This window comes from Xenopus tropicalis, chromosome 6 (assembly GCF_000004195.4).
Source record: "Xenopus tropicalis strain Nigerian chromosome 6, UCB_Xtro_10.0, whole genome shotgun sequence".
NCBI classification, from domain to species: Eukaryota; Metazoa; Chordata; class Amphibia; order Anura; family Pipidae; genus Xenopus; species Xenopus tropicalis.
The window spans coordinates 798,976-817,693 of NC_030682.2; the positions used below are offsets into that span (position 1 = coordinate 798,976).

At 52.2% G+C, this 18,718-nt stretch overlaps 1 pseudogene; it reads left to right on the plus strand.

Annotated features, from left to right (window-relative positions):
• Positions 1–15,268, plus strand: part of LOC116411523 — a 31,473-nt pseudogene extending 16,205 nt beyond the window's left edge.
• Positions 15,269–18,718: the final 3,450 nt, after the last annotated feature.

Sequence of the window (18,718 nt, forward strand, 5' to 3'; positions counted from 1 at the left end):
TTGTTGTAGGACCCTTAGTCTATAGGTCAGGGGCTTCTTGTTGTAGGACCCTTAGTCTATAGGTCAGGGGCTTGTTGTTGTAGGACCCTTAGTCTATAGGCCAGGGCTTGTTGTTGTAGGACCCTTAGTCTATAGGTCAGGGCTTCTTGTTGTAGGCCCTAGTCTATAGGTCAGGGGCTTCTTGTTGTTAGCCCTTAGTCTATAGGTCAGGGGCTTGTTGTTGAGGCCCCTTAGTCTATAGGCCAGGGGCTTGTTGTTGTAGGACCCTTAGTCTATAGGCCAGGGCTTGTTGTTGTAGGACCCTTAGTCCTATAGGTCAGGGGCTTCTGTTGGTAGGACCCTTAGTCTATAGGTCAGGGGCTTGTTGTTGTAGGACCCTTAGTCTATAGGCCAGGGGCTTGTTGTTGTAGGACCCTTAGTCTATAGGTCAGGGGCTTCTTGTTGTAGGACCCTTAGTCTATAGGTCAGGGGCTTCTTGTTGTAGGACCCTTAGTCTATAGGTCAGGGGCTTCTTGTTGTAGGCCCCTTAGTCTATAGGTCAGGGGCTTGTTGTTGTAGGCCCCTTAGTCTATAGGCCAGGGGCTTGTTGTTGTAGGACCCTTAGTCTATAGGTCAGGGGCTTGTTGTTGTAGGACCCTTAGTCTATAGGCCAGGGGCTTGTTGTTGTAGGACCCTTAGTCTATAGGTCAGGGGCTTCTTGTTGTAGGCCCCTTAGTCTATAGGTCAGGGCTGTTGTTGTAGGCCCCTTAGTCTATAGGCCAGGGGCTTGTTGTCTGTAGGACCCTTAGTCTATAGGCCAGGGGCTTGTTGTTGTAGGACCCTTAGTCTATAGGTCAGGGGCTTCTTGTTGTAGGACCCTTAGTCTATAGGTCACGGGGGGCTTGTTGTTGTAGGACCCTTAGTCGTTAGGCCAGGGGCTTGTGTGTGTAGGACCCTTAGTCTATAGGTCAGGGCTTCTTGTTGTAGGACCCTTAGTCTATAGGTCAGGGGCTTCTTGTTGTAGGACCCTTAGTCTATAGGTCACGGGCTTCTTGTTGTAGGCCCCTTAGTCTATAGGTCAGGGGCTTGTTGTTGTAGGCCCTTAGTCTATAGGCCAGGGGCTTGTTGTTGTAGGACCCTTAGTCTATAGGTCAGGGGCTTCTTGTTGTAGGACCCTTAGTCTATAGGTCAGGGGCTTCTTGTTGTAGGACCCTTAGTCTATAGGTCAGGGGCTTGTTGTTGTAGGACCCTTAGTCTATAGGTCAGGGGCTTCTTGTTGTAGGACCCTTAGTCTATAGGTCAGGGGCTTCTTGTTGTAGGACCCTTAGTCTATAGGCCAGGGGCTTCTTGTTGTAGGACCCTTAGTCTATAGGTCAGGGGCTTCTTGTTGTAGGACCCTTAGTCTATAGGTCAGGGGCTTCTTGTTGTAGGACCCTTAGTCTATAGGTCAGGGGCTTCTTGTTGTAGGACCCTTAGTCTATAGGTCAGGGGCTTTCTTGTTGTAGGACCCTTAGTCTATAGGTCAGGGGCTTCTTGTTGTAGGACCCTTAGTCTATAGGCCAGGGGCTTCTTGTTGTAGGACCTTAGTCTATAGGTCAGGGGCTTGTTGTTGTAGGATCCTTAGTCTACTAGGTCAGGGGCTTCTTGTTGTAGGACCCTTAGTCTATAGGCAGGGCTTCTTGTTGTAGGACCCTTAGTCTATAGGTCAGGGGCTTCTTGTTGTAGGCCCCTTAGTCTATAGGTCAGGGGCTTGTTGTTGTAGGACCCTTAGTCTATAGGCCAGGGGCTTCTTGTTGTAGGACCCTTAGTCTATAGGTCAGGGGCATCTTGTTGTAGGACCCTTAGTCTATAGGCCAGGGGCTTCTTGTTGTAGGACCCTTAGTCTATAGGTCAGGGGCTTGTTGTTGTAGGACCCTTAGTCTATAGGTCAGGCGCTTGTTGTTGTAGGACCCTTAGTCTATAGGTCAGGGGCTTGTTGTTGTAGGACCCTTAGTCTATAGGTCAGGGGCTTCTTGTTGTAGGTCCCTTAGTCTATATGTCAGGGGCTTGTTGTTGTAGGACCCTTAGTCTATAGGTTAGGGGCTTGTTGTTGTAGGACCCTTAGTCTATAGGTCAGGGGCTTGTTGTTGTAGGTGCCCAGGCTGTCTCGGGTTCCCACCTACCCCAGACAGATTCTATTAAAGCTTAAGCTTCTTGCTGACTTCATATTTCCTCTCTCAGGAGAATATTCTGGTCTTGGACATCTTTTTTGAGGCACTAAACTATCAGATGATTGAGCAGAAGAAAGCCTACGAAGTGGCCGGACTCCTAGGTACCCGCCGTGAGCGAAACTGTCTGCCTTGTGTCCCTGGGGATGGTTTGTGTTCTACACCCCCTGTGTGATCCTTATATTCCTAGTTAGAGAAACCCCCAAGTGTTCTGCACCCTCTAGTAACACAGCTTGGGATCCTCCCCAGGCCCTGGCTGGTCACCAATAAGAGCTGCCAGAATGCTGTGGAACTGGTGATATTTATAATTCAAGAAAACATTATTTTATATATATATATTATTTGGAATCTCTTAGTATTAAGAGACCCTGAAACCAATTGGGATAAGTCCGGTGAGGGCACGGGTTGTGAGAAAAAGAAGGAGATTTACCATTTTCTCACCATGATTGGCCAAGGGGGCTTGCCATTTTCTTGCCAGGACTTGCCAAGGGGGCTTGCCATTTTCTCACCATGATTGGCCAAGGGGGCTTGCCATTTTCTCACCATGATTGGCCAAGGGAGCTTGCCATTTTCTCACCATGATTGGCCAAGGGGGCTTGCCATTTTCTTGCCAGGACTTGCCAAGGGGGCTTGCCATTTTCTCACCATGATTGGCCAGGGGGCTTTGCCATTTTCTCACCATGATTGGCCAAGGGAGCTTGCCATTTTCTCACCATGATTGGCCAAGGGGGCTTGCCATTTTCTCACCAAGATTGGCCAAGGGGGCTTGCCATTTTCTCACCAAGATTGGCCAAGGGGGCTTGCCATTTTCTCACCATGATTGGCCAAGGGAGCTTGCCATTTTCTCACCATGATTGGCTAAGGGGGCTTGCCATTTTCTCACCATGATTGGCCAAGGGAGCTTGCCATTTTCTCACCATGATTGGCTAAGGGGGCTTGCCATTTTCTTACCAGGACTGGCCAAGGGTTCTTGGCACCAGAGGCTCTTTATGAAGCTTCAGGTTTGTGTGCGTTTGATGGATGAAGCCAACTGATTTTATCATAGTATTGGGGTAACCTGTCAGGGTTCTGGAATCTGTAAGGGATCACCCAGCCGGACCCCTTTAATTACACTTTCCTCACAGGAGGAATGACCCCCAGGGGACCCAGTCACAGTCGGGAATCTATTGCCCGTTGGCAAAGGAATCAGTTCTGCCCCCGTATGAGCCAATACAGCAGCCTGTAACTCTTCCCTCAGAGCAGGACGTCTGGGATTGGGGCCAGTCCTACGGTCAATAGCACTTGTCTTCCAACCTCAAATCACTAGTAAACTCATTAGTAAAATCACTACTAATTGGCTTAGGAAATGCAAACCCAGAGCAACAAATCAACTTCCCTGTCCAAAGCCTCCTGTGGCCTCTCTGATTGGATAGAGATAAGTATTAGGTGGTGAACAAGGTGAGTCATGGCTGTGCCCCCCACTTCCCTGCTCAGGGCTAATATTTCCCTGTCTTGGGCAATGTGCCAGGGCTTGGAATGGGACCAGGGATAGGCGAGAGGGTGGGAATGGGACCAGAGATAGGCGAGAGGGTGGGAATGGGACCAGAGATAGGCGATGAGGTGGACGGAGGGTGGGAATGGGACCAGAGATAGGCGAGAGGGTGGGAATGGGACCAGAGATAGGCGAGAGGGTGGGAATGGACCAGAGATAGGCGAGAGGGTGGGAATGGGACCAGAGATAGGCGAGAGGGGGAATGGACCAGAGATAGGCGAGAGGTGGGAATGGGACCAGAGATAGGCGAGAGGGTGGAATGGGACCAGAGATAGGCGAGAGGGTGGGAATGGGACCAGAGATAGGCGAGAGGGTGGGAATGGGACCAGAGATAGGTGAGAGGGTGGGAATGGGACCAGAGATAGGCAAGAGGGTGGGAATGGGACCAGGATAGGGAGAGGGTGGGAATGGGACCAGAGATAGGCGAGAGGGTGGGAATGGGACCAGGGTGCGACAGAGGGTGAGAATGGGACCAGGGATAGGCGAAGGGTGGGAATGGGACCAGAGATAGGCGAGAGGGTGGGAATGGGACCAGGGATAGGCGAGAGGGTGGGAATGGGTCCAGGGATAGGCGAGAGGGTGGATATGGGACCAGGGATAGGCGAGAGGGTGGGAATGGGACCAGAGATAGGTGAGAGGGTGGGAATGGGACCAGAGATAGGTGAGAGGGTGGGAATGGGACCAGGGATAGGCGAGAGGGTGGGAATGGGACCAGGGATAGGCGAGAGGGTGGGAATGGGACCAGGGATAGGCGAGAGGTGGGTGGGCAATGGGACCAGAGATAGGCGAGAGGGTGGGAATGGGACCAGGGATAGGCGAGAGGGTGGGAATGGGTCCAGGGATAGCGAGAGGGTGGATATGGGACCAGCGGGATAGGCGAGAGGGTGGGAATGGACCAGAGATAGGTGAGAGGTGGGAATGGGACCAGAGATAGGTGAGAGGAGTGGGAATGGGACCAGAGATAGGCGAGAGGGTGGGAATGGGACCAGAGATAGGCGGAGGGTGGAATGGGACCAGAGATAGGTGAGGGGTGGGGAATGGGACCAGAGATAGGCAAGAGGGTGGGAATGGGACCAGAGATAGGCGAGGGGTGGCAATGGGACCAGAGATAGGCGAGAGGGGAATGGGACCAGGGATAGGCGAGAGGAGAATGGGACCAGGGCTAGGCAAGAGGGTGGGAATTGGGACCACGAGATAGGCGAGAGGGTGGGAATGGGACCAGAGATAGGCGAGAGGGTGAGAATGGGACCAGGGCTAGGCGAGAGGGTGGAAATGGGACCAGAGATCGCAGAGGGTGAGAATGGGACCAGGGCTAGGCGAGAGGGTGGGAATGGGACCAGAGATAGGCGAGAGGGTGGGAATGGGACCAGAGATAGGCGAGAGGGTGGGAATGGGACCAGGGCTAGGCGAGAGGGTGGGAATGGGACCAGAGATAGGCGACGAGGGTGGGAATGGGACCAGAGATAGGCAAGAGGGTGGGAATGGGACCAGAGATAGGCAGAAGAAGGTGGGAATGGGACAGAGATAGGCAAGAGGGTGGGAATGGGACCAAGAGATAGGCAAGAGGGTGGAATGGGACCAGAGATAGGCAAGAGGGTGGGAATGGGACCAGAGATAGGCGAGAGGGTGGGAATGGGACCAGAGATAGGCGAGAGGATGTCCGGGAATGGACAGGGATAGGCGAGAGGGTGGGAATGGGACCAGAGATAGGCGAGAGGGTGGAATAGCGGACCAGGGATAGGCGAGAGGGTGAGAATGGGACCAGGGCTAGGCCGGAGAGGGTGGGATGGGACCAGAGATAGGCGAGAGGGTGGGAATGGGACCAGGGATAGGCGAGAGGGTGGGAATGGACCAGGATAGGCGAGAGGGTGGGAATGGGACCAGATAGGTGAGAGGGTGGGAATGGGACCAGGAATAGGCGAAAGGGTGGGAATGGGACCAGGCGCAATAGGCGAGAGGAGTGGGAATGGGACCAGGGATAGGCGAGAGGGTGGGAATGGGACCGGATAGGTTGCTGAGAGGGTGGAATGGGACCAGGATAGGCGAGAGGGTGAGAATGGGACCAGGGCTAGGCGAGAGGGGTGGAATGGACCAGAGATAGGCGAGAGGTGGGAATGGGACCAGGGATAGGCGAGAGGGTGGGAATGGGACCAGGGATAGGCGAGAGGGTGGGAATGGGACCAGGGATAGGTGAGAGGGTGGGAATGGGACCAGAGATAGGCGAGAGGGTGGAAACGGGACCAGGGATAGGCGAGAGGGTGGGAATGGGACCAGGGATAGGTGAGAGGGTGGGAATGGGACCAGAGATAGGCGAGAGGGTGGGAATGGGACCAGGGATAGGCGAGAGGGTGGGAATGGGACCAGGGAAATTTATTGTGTCCCACAATGCACAGGGAGTGCACAACCTTACCCTTAGGGACTGTTGGTTTCCTTTTTATCTCCCAGGTGACATCGGGGGCCAGATGGGGCTATTTATTGGTGCCAGTATCCTCACAATCCTGGAAATCTTTGATTATCTCTATGAGGTAAGGCCTCCATTCTTCCACTCACAGGCAGTGGATCCCTCACTGGGGATCCGCAGGGGGTAAAGGCATGTGACCGCAGTGTAGCAGATCTCTCTCTGACTCCTTCTCACAGTCGCTGCTTATTGGATCTCTCTCTCTCAACTGCTGGCAAAACAACAGGGGCCCCTTTATAAGCTCCCGGGCCCCCCCCTGATTTTTGGCTTGAAACTCAGGCACATCTTTCTCTCCCTACAGTGCACTGGGGCAGCCAGCCAATCAGTTCCTCCCCAGTCTGTCGCCGGGCGGGATGATGTCACAGAGAAACAGTGGAGAGATCCCCTACAGAGAGTATTAAAGAATCCATTTGTATAAAACACAGGATCCCTCCCCCTCGGTGTGAATTACTGCCAAAGGGTCGGGTGTTTTTCTTAAAACTTTATGGATTTTCTTTTTTAATGGAGAACCTGGGACCATTAGGGCTCTGTGTTTTTACTTTACTTCCCCTTTAAATAATGTGCTGTAACTCCTACTCTCACATCATTTAAGGGGGGCCCGGCTCAGTTGCACTTACTTGATTATTGGGGCCCCCCTGCTGTCAGTGAGCTGCAAACTTGGGCAGGGAGGGAGCTCCGCTACTGCCCCCCTGGGGCATCTGGGCCAAACACGGCACTAACCAAACTGAATTCTTGTTTGACTGAAGGTTTTCTGTGACAAAGTCCTCGGCCCTTTAAAGAAGAGAAAGAGACCCCCAAGCAAAGAGATTTCCAACTTGGTAAGTAGCACAGTAAGTCTTTCCCAGGGGAGTTTGTGTAACACAAGTATCACAGGTGGGTTACACCTGGTGGGTCAGAGGTTCTCTGATTGGATCTCCCTACATGCAATTACCCCCCCCGCCTCACTCTGGTGCAGTAGATCTCTGTTATTTAGCTAGAGATGCACGTAATTGGTAAATGGTAGTAGTATTGGGTGTGTTGGGTTAATGAGAGGGATGGGATGTAGGTAAGTAGCAGTTATGGTTGTAGGGGATGTAGGTAAGTAGTAGAGGTGGGTGTAAGGGGTGTAGGTAAGTAGTAGAAGTGGGTGTAAGGGGTGTAGGTAAGTAGTAGAAGTGGGTGTAAGGGGTGTAGGTAAGTAGTAGAGGTGGGTGTAAGGGGTGTAGGTAAGTAGTATAGGTGGGTGTAAGGGGTGTAGGTAAGTAGTAGAGGTGGGTGTAAGGGGTGTAGGTAAGTAGTAGAGGTGGGTGTAAGGGGTGTAGGTAAGTAGTAGAGGTGGGTGTAAGGGGTGTAGGTAAGTAGTAGAGGTGGGTGTAAGGGGTGTAGGTAAATAGTAGAGGTGGGTGTAAGGGGTGTAGGTAAGTAGTAGAAGTGGGTGTAAGGGGTGTAGGTAAGTAGTAGAGGTGGGTGTAAGAGGTGTAAGTAAGTAGTAGAGGTGGGTGTGAAGGGGTGTAGGTAAGTAGTAGAGGGGGTGTAAGGGTGGGGTAGATAAATATTGTAGAGGTGGGTGTAAGGGGTGTAGGTAAAGTAGTATAGGTGGGTGTAAGGGGTGTAGGTAAGTAGTAGAGGTGGGTGTAAGTGTAGGTAAGTAGTAGAGGTGGTGTAAGGGGTGTAGGTAAGTAGTAGGAGGTTGGGTGTAAGGGTGTAGGTAAGTAGTAGACGTGGGTGTAAGGGGTGTAGGTAAGTAGTAGAGGTGGGTGTAAGAGGTGTAAGTAAGTAGTAGAGGTGGGTGTAAGGGGTGTAGGTAAGTAGTAGAGGTGGGGTAAAGGGGTGTAGGTAAGTAGTAGAGGGGTGTAAGGGTAAGGTAAGTAAGTAGAGGTGGCTGGATAGGGGTGTAGGTATAGCAGAGTGGGTGTTAGGGGGTGTAGGTGAAGTAGTAGAAGGGGTGTAAGGGTGTAGGTAAGTAGTAGAGGTGGGTGTAGTAGGTGTATAGTAAAGTAGTAGAGGTGGGGTAAGGGGTGTAGGTAGTAGTAGAGGGTGGGTGTAAGGGGTGTAGGATAAGTAGTAGTAGGTGGGGTGTAATGCGGGTGTAAGGTAAATAAGAGGTGGGTGTAAGTGGATTAGGTAAGTAGGTAGAGGTGGTGTAAGGGTGTAGGTAGTAGTGGAGGTTGGTGTAATAGGGATGTAGGTAATTGTAGTAGAGGTTGGTGTATAGGGATGTAGGGTAGTAGTGAGAGTGGTTGGTGTTAAGGGATGTAGGTAAGTAGTAGGAGGTTGGTGAAGGGATGTAGGGTAAAGTAGTTAGAGGTTGGTGTAAGGGATGTAGGTAAGTATAGAGGTGGTTTTTTGGGGGTTAAAAATGGGGTTGTTAGGTAAGGTAGTAGAGGTGGTGTATAGGGTGTAGGTAAGTAGTAGAGGGTTGTGTTAAGGGATTAAGGTAATGTAGTAGAGGTTGGTGAAGGGATGGTAAGGTATAATGTAGAGGGTGGTAAAGGGGTGTAGTAATAGTAGTAGGTGGGCATAAAGGGGTTAAGGTAAATAGAGAGGGGTGGTAAGGGTGTAGGTATAGTAGAGGTGGGTTAAGGGGTGTAGGTAAATAGAGAGGTGGTGTAAGGGGTGTAGGTAAATAGTTAGAGTGGGTGTAAGTGGGGGTGTAGGTAAGTAGTGAAGAGGGTGGGCAAAGGGGTGTTAGGTTAATAAGTAGAGGTGGGTTGTATAGGGGTGTCAGGTAAATAGTAGATGGTGGGTGTAAGGGGTGTAGGTAAAATAGTAGAGGGGGTGTAAAGTAAATAGTAGAGGTGGGCATAAGGGGTGTAGTAAAATAGTAGAGGTTGGGTGTAAGGTTGTAGGTAAATAGTAAGTGTGGGTGAAAAGGGTTAGGTAAGTAGTTAGAGGTGGGCTGACAGGTGTAGGAAATAGTAGAGGTGTAGTAAGGGGTGTAGTAAATAGAGGGTGGTTAAGGGTGTAGGGTAATAGTAGAGTGGTGGAAGGGGTGTAAGGTAAGTAGTAGAGTGGGTGTAAGGGTGTAGTAAATAGTAGGAGGTGGGTGTAAGTGGTGTAGGTAAGTAGTTAGCAGGTGGGCATACAGGGGTGTAAGGTAATATGTAGAGGTGGTGTAAGGGGTGTAGGTAAGTAGTAGAGGTGGGCATAAGGGGTGTAGGTAAGTAGTAGAGGTGGGCATAAGGGGTGTAGGTAAATAGTAGAGGTGGGTGTAAGGGGTGTAGGTAAGTAGTAGAGGTGGGCATAAGGGGTGTAGGTAAATAGTAGAGGTGGGTGTAAGGGGTGTAGGTAAGTAGTAGAGGTGGGTGTAAGGGGTGTAGGTAAATAGTAGAGGTGGGTGTAAGGGGTGTAGGTAAATAGTAGAGGTGGGCGTAAGGGGTGTAGGTAAATAGTAGAGGTGGGCATAAGGGGTGTAGGTAAATAGTAGAGGTGGGTGTAAGGGGTGTAGGTAAGTAGTAGAGGTGGGCATAAGGGGTGTAGGTAAGTAGTAGAGGTGGGTGTAAGGGGTGTAGGTAAGTAGTAGAGGTGGGTGTAAGGGGTGTAGGTAAATAGTAGAGGTGGGTGTAAGAGGTGTAGGTAAATAGTAGAGGTGGGTGTAAGGGGTGTAGGTAAGTAGTAGAGGTGGGTGCTTGTACCCAGCTCTCAATCAACTCCCAGTTGTACTTTATTCCCTGCTCCGGTGCCTCTCGCTGAACCAACTCTTTGCTTTTTTTCTTTCAGGAGAGCCCAGATGTCCCGTTCCACCCTGACCTGGGGTCCATTCATCTCCCAAGGTGCATGGCTGGGTGGGGTACAGGGCCGTATCTATACCCCCCTGTGTGGTGCCCAACAATAGGCAGTTTCCTGGGCTCATGACTTGCCCCACCCTGTGCCAGAGGCATTTAGTGCCCCAGTAATGTGGAAACCAATGTTTCCCAGTTCTTAGATAAAGGGTATCTAAAGGGTATCATTCATTCATTACCCAGGGAGCACCCCAAGCACATTATATACAGCGAGAGGCAGAGGGTACCGGCACCCCAAGCACATTATATACAGCGAGAGGCAAAGGGTACCGGCACCCCAAGCACATTATATACAGCGAGAGGCAAAGGGTACCGGCACCCCAAGCACATTATATACAGCGAGAGGCAAAGGGTACGGCACCCCAAGCACATTATAAACAGCGAGAGCAAAGGGTCCGGCACCCCAAGCACATTATATACAGCGAGAGGCAAAGGGTACCGGCACCCAAGCACATTATATACAGCGAGAGGCAAAGGGTACGGCAACTCCCAAGCACATTATATACAGCGAGAGGCAGAGGGTACCGGCACCCCAAGCACATTATATACAGCGAGAGGCAAAGGGTACCGGCACCCCAAGCACATTATATACAGCGAGAGGCAAAGGGTACCGGCACACCAAGCACATTATATACAGCGAGAGGCAAAGGGTACGGGCACCCCAAGCACATTATATACAGCGAGAGGCAGAGGGTACCGGCACCCCAAGCACATTATATACAGCGAGAGGCAAAGGGTACCGGCACCCCAAGCACATTATATACAGCGAGAGGCAGAGGGTACCGGCACCCCAAGCACATTATATACAGCGAGAGGCAAAGGGTACCGACACCCAAGCACATTGTATACAGTGAGAGGCAAGAGGTACTGGCTCACCAAGCACATTATATACAGTGAGAGGCAGTGGGTACTGGCTCCCCAAGCACATTATATACAGTGAGAGGCAGAGGGTACTGGCTCACCAAGCACATTATATACATGAGAGGCAGAGGACCTGGCACCCCCAACACATTATATACAGTGAAAGGCAGAGGGTACCGGCACCCCAAGCACATTATATTACAGTGAGAGGCAGTGGGTACCGGCACCCAAGCACATTATATACAGTGAAAGGCAGAGGGTACCGGCACCCCAAGCACATTATATACAGTGAGAGGCCGAGGGTACCGGCACCCCAAGCACATTATATACAGTGAGAGGCAGAGGGTACCGGCACCCCAAGCACATTATATACAGTGAGAGGCCGAGGGTAATGGCACCCCAAGCACATTATATACAGCGAGAGGCCGAGGGTACCGACTCCCCAAGCACATTATATACAGTGAGAGGCAAAGGGTACGGGCACCCCAAGCACATTATATACAGTGAAAGGCAGAGGGTACCGGCACCCCAAGCACATTATATACAGCGAGAGGCAAAGGGTACCGGCACCCCAAGCACATTATATACAGCGAGAGGCAGAGGGTACCGGCACCCCAAGCACATTATATACAGCGAGAGGCAAAGGGTACCGACACCCCAAGCACATTGTATACAGTGAGAGGCAGAGGGTACTGGCTCACCAAGCACATTATATACAGTGAGAGGCAGTGGGTACTGGCTCCCCAAGCACATTATATACAGTGAGAGGCAGAGGGTACTGGCTCACCAAGCACATTATATACAGTGAGAGGCAGAGGGTACCGGCACCCCAAGCACATTATATACAGTGAAAGGCAGAGGGTACCGGCACCCCAAGCACATTATATACAGTGAGAGGCAGTGGGTACCGGCACCCCAAGCACATTATATACAGTGAAAGGCAGAGGGTACCGGCACCCCAAGCACATTATATACAGTGAGAGGCCGAGGGTACCGGCACCCCAAGCACATTATATACAGTGAGAGGCAGAGGTACCCGGCACCCCAAGCACATTATATACAGTGAGAGGCCGAGGGTAATGGCACCCCAAGCACATTATATACAGCGAGAGGCCGAGGGTACCGGCACCCCAAGCACATTATATACAGCGAGAGGCAGAGGGTACCGGCACCCCAAGCACATTATATACAGTGAGAGGCAGAGGGTACCGGCACCCCAGGCACATTATATACAGTGAGAGGCCAAGGGTAATGGCACCCCAAGCACTGACAACCCCCCTGCCCAGGCCAAAAGCAAGTGATATTGGGCTATAATGATCGTTCTACTTGCTCGCTAATACTGCACTTCCATTCTTTTGAAGCCCCAGTGCATCAGAACTGCAGACACTGCTGGGCCCCCATCAGCCAATGTCATAAAATCCTCCCCTGCTGTAATCCATTGGCCCCTATGCCTTCAGCTTGTGCTCGCTCTCCCTTCAGCTTGAGCGCTCTCTCTTTGGCTTGTGCTCGCTCTCCCTTCAGCTTGTGCTCCCTCTCTCTTCGGTTTGTGCTCCCTCTCTCTTTAGCTTGTGCTCATTCTCTCTTTGGCTTGTGCTCGCTCTCTCTTTAGCTTGTGCTCCCTCTCTCTTCGGTTTGTGCTCGCTCTCTCTTTAGCTTGTGCTCATTCTCTCTTTGGCTTGTGCTCGCTCTCTCTTTAGCTTGTGCTCCCTCCTCTCTCGGTTTGTGCTCGCTCTCTCTTTAGCTTGTGCTCATTCTCTCTTTAGCTTGTGCTCATTCTCTCTTTAGCTTGTGCTCCCTCTCTCTTCGGTTTGTGCTCATTCTCTCTTTAGCTTGTGCTCATTCTCTCTTTAGCTTGTGCTCGCTCTCTCTTCAGGTTGTGCTCGCTCTCTCTTCAGTTTGTGCTCATTCTCTCTTTGGCTTGTGCTCGCTCTCTCTTCGGTTTGTGCTCATTCTCTCTTTATCTTGTGCTCATTCTCTCTTTGGCTTGTGCACGCTCTCTCTGTAGCTTGTGCTCGCTCTCTCTTCAGTTTGTGCTCATTCTCTTTTGGCTTGTGCTCGCTCTCTCTTCAGTTTGTGCTCATTCTCTCTTTGGCTTGTGCACGCTCTCTCTGTAGCTTGTGCTCGCTCTCGCTTCAGTTTGTGCTCATTCTCTCTTTGTCTTGTGCACGCTCTCTCTGTAGCTTGTGCTCGCTCTCTCTTCAGTTTGTGCTCATTCTCTCTTTGGCTTGTGCACGCTCTCTCTGTAGCTTGTGCACGCTCTCTCTGTAGCTTGTGCTCGCTCTCTCTTCAGTTTGTGCTCATTCTCTCTTTGGCTTGTGCACGCTCTCTCTGTAGCTTGTGCTCGCTCTCTCTTCAGTTTGTGCTCATTCTCTCTTTGGCTTGTGCACGCTCTCTCTGTAGCTTGTGCTCGCTCTCTCTTCAGTTTGTGCTCATTCTCTCTTTGGCTTGTGCACGGTCTCTCTGTAGCTTGTGCTCGCTCTCTCTTCAGTTTGTGCTCATTCTCTCTTTGGCTTGTGCTCGCTCTCTCTTCGGCTTGTGCTCATTCTCTCTTGGCTTTGTGCTCGCTCTCTCTTCGGTTTGTGCTCATTCTCTCTTTGGCTTGTGCTCGCTCTCTCTTCGGTTTGTGCTCGCTCTCTCTTCAGTTTGTGCTCATTCTCTCTTTGGCTTGTGCACGCTCTCTCTGTAGCTTGTGCTCGCTCTCTCTTCAGTTTGTGCTCATTCTCTCTTTGGCTTGTGCACGCTCTCTCTGTAGCTTGTGCTCGCTCACTCTTCAGTTTGTGCTCATTCTCTCTTTGGCTTGTGCTCGCTCTCTCTTCGGTTTGTGCTCGCTCTCTCTTCAGTTTGTGCTCATTCTCTCTTTGGCTTGTGCACACTCTCTCTGTAGCTTGTGCTCGCTCTCTCTTCAGTTTGTGCTCATTCTCTCTTTGGCTTGTGCACGCTCTCTCTGTAGCTTGTGCTCGCTCTCTCTTCAGTTTGTGCTCATTCTCTCTTTGGCTTGTGCTCGCTCTCTCTTCGGCTTGTGCTCATTCTCTCTTTGGCTTGTGCTCGCTCTCTCTTCGGCTTGTGCTCATTCTCTCTTTGGCTTGTGCTCATTCTCTCTTTGGCTTGTGCTCGCTCTCTCTTCGGTTTGTGCTCATTCTCTCTTTGTCTTGTGCACGCTCTCTCTGTAGCTTGTGCTCGCTCTCTCTTCAGTTTGTGCTCATTCTCTCTTTGGCTTGTGCACGCTCTCTCTGTAGCTTGTGCACGCTCTCTCTGTAGCTTGTGCTCGCTCTCTCTTCAGTTTGTGCTCATTCTCTCTTTGGCTTGTGCATGCTCTCTCTGTAGCTTGTGCTCGCTCTCTCTTCAGTTTGTGCTCATTCTCTCTTTGGCTTGTGCTCGCTCTCTCTTTGGCTTGTGCTCATTCTCTCTTTGGCTTGTGCTCGCTCTCTCTTCGGCTTGTGCTCATTCTCTCTTTGGCTTGTGCTCGCTCTCTCTTTGGCTTGTGCTCTCTCTCTTTGGCTTGTGCTCGCTCTCTCTTCGGTTTGTGCTCATTCTCTCTTTGTCTTGTGCATGCTCTCTCTGTAGCTTGTGCTCGCTCTCTCTTCAGTTTGTGCTCATTCTCTCTTTGGCTTGTGCACGCTCTCTCTGTAGCTTGTTCACGCTCTCTCTGTAGCTTGTGCACGCTCTCTCTGTAGCTTGTGCTCGCTCTCTCTTCAGTTTGTGCTCATTCTCTCTTTGGCTTGTGCACGCTCTCTCTGTAGCTTGTGCTCGCTCTCTCTTCAGTTTGTGCTCATTCTCTCTTTGGCTTGTGCTCGCTCTCTCTTCGGTTTGTGCTCATTCTCTCTTTGGCTTGTGCTCGCTCTCTCTTCGGTTTGTGCTCATTTTCTCTTTGGCTTGTGCTCGCTCTCTCTTCGGTTTGTGCTCATTCTCTCTTTGGCTTGTGCTCGCTCTCTCTTCGGTTTGTGCTTGCTCTCTCTGTAGCTTGTGCTCGCTCTCTCTTCGGTTTGTGCTCGCTCTCTCTTCGGTTTGTGCTCGCTCTCTCTTCGGTTTGTGTGCTCTCCCTTCAGTTTGTGTGCTCTCCCTTCAGTTTGTGCTCGCTCTCGGTTTAGCTTGTGCTCCCCCTATAGCTTGCGGGCACTCTCCTTAGAGGTTGCATCAGGGCCGCCATGGATACTGGTCTGTTGGCTGAAATGGATACCAGATGGCATTCACACTGGGCAACCCAAGTGCATGGTACTGAATCAAAACCATTTCCATCCCTTTGGAGCAGAAGTCATTTCAGACCCACAAGTTGCACTCAGGAGCCACAGGGGCCACACATGGGCAGAGCCAGCACACATCTGGCCCATGTTGGTTCCAAACTCAATGCCTGTAAAAGCCCTGATGTTCTTAATATCATATTGTCTATTGCAGGTCCTATGCCATGCCACGCAGAGCCGGGCACCCACCGCTGGATTCCCACCGTACAAGTTACCTTGTCACTCGGATCTAGGATCAGTGCCCATTGCACCCCTATGCCACGCAGAGCCGGGCACCCACCGCTGGATTCCCACCATACAAGTTACCTTGTCACTCGGATCTAGGATCAGTGCCCATTGCACCCCTATGCCACGCAGAGCCAGGCACCCACCGCTGGATTCCCACCGTACAAGTTACCTTGTCACTCGGATCTAGGATCAGTGCCCATTGCACCCCTATGCCACGCAGAGCCGGGCACCCACCGCTGGATTCCCACCGTACAAGTTACCTTGTCACTCGGATCTAGGATCAGTGCCCATTGCACCCCTATGCCACGCAGAGCCGGGCACCCACCGCTGGATTCCCACCATACAAGTTACCTTGTCACTCGGATCTAGGATCAGTGCCCATTGCACCCCTATGCCACGCAGAGCCGGGCACCCACCGCTGGATTCCCACCATACAAGTTACCTTGTCACTCGGATCTAGGATCAGTGCCCATTGCACCCCTATGCCCCGCAGAGCCGGGCACCCACCGCTAACTGCCCAGCTAAAGAGAGATTCTGCCCTCGGACCTTGGAGGGAAGAGTTTCTTGTGCATGTGACTTTGGCCCCTCCCCACTCTCTCTCTATATACTGACAGTAATGGTATATAATATATATATAATATCTGCTCATTGGCTCTTTCTGTGCTTGAAAAATAACCTTTAATTACTAATTTATATTAAACCTGCTGAGATGTTATTAGTGCTGAAAGGATCAGTGAGATGGAAGGAACTGTAATGCCATGTATCCCGACCCGGGTACCCCAACCTGCCTAACCCTACCCCCAATCCAACCCAATGTACCAACCGTAGCAACCGGGTACCCCAACCTGCCTAACCCTACCCCCAATCCAACCCAATGTACCAACCGTGGCAACCGGGTACCGCCCAACCTGCCTAACCCTACCCCCAATCCAACCCAATGTACCAACTGTAGCAACCGGGTACCCCAACCTGCCTAACCCTACCCAATCCAACCCAATGTACCAACCATGGCAACCGGGTACCCCAACCTGCCTAACCCTACCCCCAATCCAACCCAATGTACCAACCATGGCAACCGGTACCCCAACCTGCCTAACCCTACCCCCAATCCAACCCAATGTACCAACCCGTGCAACCGGGTACCCCAACCTGCCTAACCCTACCCCCAATCCAACCCAATGTACCAACCATGGCAACCGGGTACCCCAACCTGCCTAACCCTACCCCCAATCCAACCCAATGTACCAACTGTAGCAACCGGGTACCCCAACCTGCCTAACCCTACCCCCAATCCAACCCAATGTACCAACCATGGCAACCGGGTACCCCAACCTGCCTAACCCTACCCCTAATCCAACCCAATGTACCAACTGTAGCAACCGGTAACCCCAACCTGCCTAACCCTACCCCCAATCCAACCCAATGTACCAACCATGGCAACCGGTACCCCAACCTGCCTAACCCTACCCCCAATCCAACCCAATGTACCAACCGTGGCAACCGGGTACCCCAACCTGCCTAATCCTACCCCCAATCCAACCCAATGTACCAACCGAGGCAACCGGGTACCCCAACCTGCCTAACCCTACCTCCCCATCCAACCCAATGTACCAACCGTAGCAACCGGGTACCCCAACCTGCCTAACCCTACCCCCATCCAACCCAATGTACCAACCGTGGCAACCAGGTACCCCAACCTGCCTAACCCTACCCCCAATCCAACCCAATGTACCAACTGTAGCAACCGGGTACCCCAACCTGCCTAACCCTACCTCCCCAATCCAACCCAATGTACCAACCGTGGCAACCGGGTACCCAACCTGCCTAACCCTACCCCAAAATCCAACCCAATGTACCAACCGTGGCAACCGGGTACCCCAACCTGCCTAACCCTACCTCCAATCCAACCCAATGTACCAACCGTGGCAACCGGGTACCCCAACCTGCCTAACCCTACCCCCAATCCAACCCAATGTACCAACCGAGGCACCGGGTACCCCAACCTGCCTAACCCTACCCCCAATCCAACCCAATGTACCAACCGTGGCAACCGGGTACCCCAACCTGCCTAATCCTACCCCCAATCCAACCCAATGTACACCGTGGCAACCGGGTACCCCAACCTGCCTAATCCTACCCCCAATCCAACCCAATGTACCAACCGTGGCAACCGGGTACCCCAACCTGCCTAACCCTACCCCCAATCCAACCCAATGTACCAACCGTGGCAACCAGGTACCCCAACCTGCCTAATCCTACCCCCAATCCAACCCAATGTACCAACCGTGGCAACCAGGTACCCCAACCTGCCTAATTCTACCCCCAATCCAACCCAATGTACCAACCGTAGCAACCGGGTACCCAACCTGCCTAATGCTACCCCCAATCCAACCCAATGTACCAACCGTGGCAACCGGGTACCCCAACCTGCCTAATACTACCCCCAATCCAACCCAATGTACCAACCGTGCAACGGGTTACCCCAACTGCCCTAATCCTACCCCCAATTCCACCAATGTACCAACTGTGGCACCGGGGTACCCCAACCTGCCTAATCCTACCCCCAATCCAACCCAATGTACCAACCGTGGCAACCGGGTACCCCAACCTACCTAATCCTACCCCCAATCCAACCCAATGTACCAACCGTGGCAACCGGGTACCCCAACCTGCCTAACCCTACCCCAATCCAACCCAATGTAACCAACCATGGCAACCGGGTACCCCAACCTGCCTAATCCTACCCCCAATCCAACCCAATGTACCAACCGTGGCAACCGGGTACCCCAACCTGCCTAATCCTACCCCCAATCCAACCCAATGTACCAACCGTGGCAACCGGGTACCCCAACCTGCCTAATCCTACCCCCAATCCAACCCAATGTACAACGCCCAATGTACCAACCGTGGCAACCGGGTACCCCAACCTGCCTAACCCTACCCCCAATCCAACCCAATGTACCAACCGTGGCAACCAGGTACCTCCCAACCTGCCTAATCCTACCCCCAATCCAACCCAATGTACCAACTGTGGCAACCAGTACCCCAACCTGCCTAACCCTCCCCCAATCCAACCCAATGTACCAACCGTGGCACCGGGTACCCCAACCTGCCTAACCTACCCCCAATCCAACCCAATGTACCAACCGAGGCAACCGGGTACCCCAACCTGCTAACCCTACCCCCAATCCAACCCAATGTACCAACTGTAGCAACCGGGTACCCCAACCTGCCTAACCCTACCCCAATCCAACCCAATGTACCAACCATGGCAACCGGGTACCCAACCTGCCTAACCCTACCCCCAATCAACCCAATGTACCAACTGTAGCAACCGGGTACCCCAACCTGCCTAACCCTACCCCCATCCAACCCAATGTACCAACCATGGCAACCGGGTACCCCAACCTGCCTAACCCTACCCCTAATCCAACCCAATGTACCAACTGTAGCAA